The sequence below is a fragment of the Gymnoscopelus braueri genome, assembly GCF_963280865.1.
Source record: "Gymnoscopelus braueri genome assembly, chromosome: 3".
Taxonomy (NCBI): domain Eukaryota; kingdom Metazoa; phylum Chordata; class Actinopteri; order Myctophiformes; family Myctophidae; genus Gymnoscopelus; species Gymnoscopelus braueri.
This window is the reverse complement of record NC_137612.1, coordinates 17510252-17514151: the sequence shown is the minus strand read 5'-3', so window position 1 is coordinate 17514151 and position 3900 is coordinate 17510252.

The following is a 3900-nucleotide window of genomic DNA, read 5'->3' as shown; positions in this document are numbered from 1 at the left end:
ATCAGCATTTTTTGGCGTGGGACACTGTCAAACGACGAAGCATAAATCTGGCTTTAGCACAATGAGGGACAGGGTATTGTCTGGAGCCAGCGTGTAATAGCTAAGGTATCTCACCCCGAACGAGTTGCTAAAAGACTGATTAACTCTACTGTATGTTATTGTTGCTTGTGTGTAGGTTAGTGCTAGGCTAGAAGTGGGTGTGGAGAGAGATCTTGTAGAGTGATTGGGGCTTTGGCCTGTGTCTGTGCCACGCGTCTGCCTGTCTCCACGCTGATGAAATAGTGGCTAAGACCTGAGCCCACACAGTTGCTGCAAGGCCTATTGTGCACAGGCAAGGGGTGATTACAGAAATATTCATCAGTGGTGAATGCTTCGATCCAAAATGAAAGGCTGGTTTGCTATCACTGATACTGGCTTTTAGTTACTTCTAATGACAAGCAGCCAAAATAGGGTTCTTGATATTTCAAGTCCAATAAAAACATGCTGTAAGAGTAGACTATATGGATTTACTTTTGTAAGCGTTAGTAAGGACTTGAAGAAAATCAAGGAAAAGAGAAAAGAGAAGAGAGAACATGGTTTGCAAATCATTTTGATCATTGGTTGCTTGGAATACCAAAAGTGTGTAAATTAGAGAGAGAGAGAGAGAGAGAGAGAGAGAGAGAGAGAGAGAGAGAGAGAGAGAGAGAGAGAGAGAGAGAGAGAGAGAGAGAGAGAGAGAGAGAGAGAGAGAGAGAGAGAGTGTGTGTGTGTGTGTGTGTGTGTGTGTGTGTGTGTGTGTGTGTGTGGGGGTGTGTGTGTGTGTGTGTGTGTGTGTGTGTGTGTGTGTGTGTGTGTGTGTGTGTGTGTGTGTGTGTGTGTGTGTGTGTGTGTGTGTGTGTGTGTGTGTGTGTGTGTGTGTGTGTGTGTGTGTGTGTGTGCGCGCGCGCGTGTGTGTGGGGTGTTGTGGACAGTATCATAAATCCCAATCTCTTCCCTGCATCTCTCTGTGTAAGCCTGCTGGCATTCAGTGCATGATGATCTAAACCAACTGTGAGCACCTCCCAGATCATGTCTTGATGTCCAAAATGCTGCCTCCTCTGTCCCGCATCATCAAACTGTAGTGCAGGAAATCCCACAAATGACATTTTTAACGTGGACTTGGATCAAATCTTATACTGTATGATAATAATCACATTATTCTGGTCATATTACATGGAGAGGTGATCTTGAGACCCTTTGACTAATAAGCAAAACATATAGGAAGGTAGGCCTATAGAAATATATAGCCTGGGAAGGGTCTTAAGAAGGGTAGACGCTTGAAATTTCTTTTTTGGCGGCAATAATTGAATACATATCCATGGGAGCATGATCCAGTGTGTGTGCAGACTGTATTGTTCTGTTTTGAGGTAATTGTGAGACCCATTGACTAATAAGCAACACGTAGGAAGGTAGTCATATAGAATGATATGGCAGGGGCCTTGCCACATTAGGGTCAAAATGATTTTGAATGTGAATGTTGGGGATGTAAGAAGAGCTGCTGCTTTGGGAACTCAGCTGTTGCACTGGGCTGCAGTATTGTAGTGCAGAGAGATGTGCTGTTGAACCAGATAAACGGCACATACTATATGCTCTTCTATACTATGTGTGTGTGAGTGAGAGAGTGTGAGAGAGTGTGTGTGTGTGTGTGTGTGTGTGTGTGTGTGTGTGTGTGTGTGTGTGTGTGTGTGTGTGTGTGTGTGTGTGTGTGTGTGTGTGTGTGTGTGTGTGTGTGTGTGTGTGTGTGTGTGTGTGTGTGTGTGTGTGTGTGTGTGTGTGTCTGTGGACTTATTTAAAGCAAGCAGCTCCTGGGACTCTTTGGGATTCATCTCCTCCTCGTGTGTTATCTACATGCCAGCTTTTTTAACGTGCAGCAAGTGACATAGTACATAACCCAGCCTCTGCTACGCTGAAGTGCCCCTTGTCCCAGAATAACTCAGGCCTGGCTCTATCTAACTGATGCCCAAGAAAGTTTCAGCAATCACTGCAACACCTCTCTGCCTGCCACAGCAAGAGATAGGCCCATCAACAAAGATGGCCGCCTCTAACTTCGAGAAAAGTCCCTTTTAGTTTAGGCTATAGTTTGCGAGCATATGCCTTGAACATTTTATTTGCATAGCCAACACCCTTTCTAACTCTGAGAATCTAAAACATCTAACTCTGAGAATGTAAAACATGGCCCTCAAACATGTGGGTCGTCATGGGTCCACCCTTCTGCACTCTCAGATTTAAACATGAGTGTTTTACTGTCTGAATACATACAGTAATTGAACAATAGGCGGCTACTGTGTGTGTTTTCGTTAATCTCTGTATGAATACAGCGCAGTGTTTCATCTCTCCAACAGAAGATTTTCCTACTATGTCTCTCCATCAGGAATGCTGGACTCTGGCTTTGTCTATTCTGAGAAACTGTGGTCCCCCCCCACCCCCTGTGTTGCACTGTCACCCTGCTCTCATACCAGGCACCAACCTCTCCCCTTGCACTGAAGGTCAGATGTATTGGGGCCAGGATTTAAAAGTCATGGTCCTTACACCAGAATTACTGGGAGGACAAATCTACAGGACCACACACAGAATATGCATAATTATGTACTAGTAGACCAAGATCCTTTTCAGTTTTAGCTCAAACCCAACACCTAATTTAAATCTATAGCCTAAGTGACACTGATAGCATTGAAGGAGCACAGTGAATAATAAGTTCAAGTTTAAATATTATAACATGTTGCGTGTTATAATATAATATTATATAATATTACACTTCTCTAGGCAAATTTTCTTTATTTTTTAAGCCATTTGCCTTTAGGCCTAGCCGCCTAGGCTACTAGATGTGAGCTGTTATCCGCCATGTTCAAAAGAGAGTTGTTTCTGTCTATAAATATTGTGTGATGTATTTATAGTACCATGTTTAATGCCACGCACCTCCTGAAATAATCTCTTCTAAGGTTGCATCCTCGGCCTCACACAATAGCAAACATCCATGTTGGCACCCAGCTACAAAAAAGCCGCGGGGCAATTACAGCTGGGACAGCATGAGATCATAGATAACCAAGTCACATCAAGAGCTTCTGAATAAAGTTGTGCTTTTCAGTAGACATAGCATGAGTATAAATAGTCAAAGCTGAAGCCCACTCGAGATACGGTAGGCTACTTTAGATCTTGGTGTTGTAACTTGTTGAAACTTATATAGAGATCTATGTGGGCAATTCTTTGTCGATCTAAAAGATACTTTGGCATTTCTCTGATCTGCGTTTTTATACCAGCTATAATAGGGACTCCAGGGACTTTGATCATTGACAGTTTTCTGTGTTTTTGTCATGACATGACCTGTGGTGGAAAAGGTAGTAGGCTACTACATTTTTTTTACTTAAGTAAAAGTATCAATATGGTGATGTAGCTTGTAGGTGGGCTATTTTCAAATAGCCGAAGTTTAAATAGGGCTGAAGACAGTGGTTAAAGTAAAAACAATCTACAAAATCTACAAAGTAACGTAACTAAAGTTTTCAAATATTTTTTGTGGAGTAAAAGTAGCCTACAATATTTGCCTCTGATATGTAGTGGAGTAGAAGTAAAAAATACCTCAAAATTGTACTTAAGTACATAGGCTACTTGAGTAAATGTACTTAGTTACTTTACACCACTGGTCCCTTCAGAGAATGTCTCTTTTACTCTCTTCACGCAGCGCATAAAATAACAGGGCTATAAAAATAGCCGGCTTAGGTTTAGCGCAATGATAAAAACGTTGCTTTCCTTTTGTGTCAATTGAGACACGCGGCCACCACCAATAGGCGTCGGAGGAGGTGGCATATGCTAATGAGGGACAAATCTCCCCTGACCGTGACCTTGACAGACACAATAAAAAGGGGGACACACCTCACCGAGTTGTTA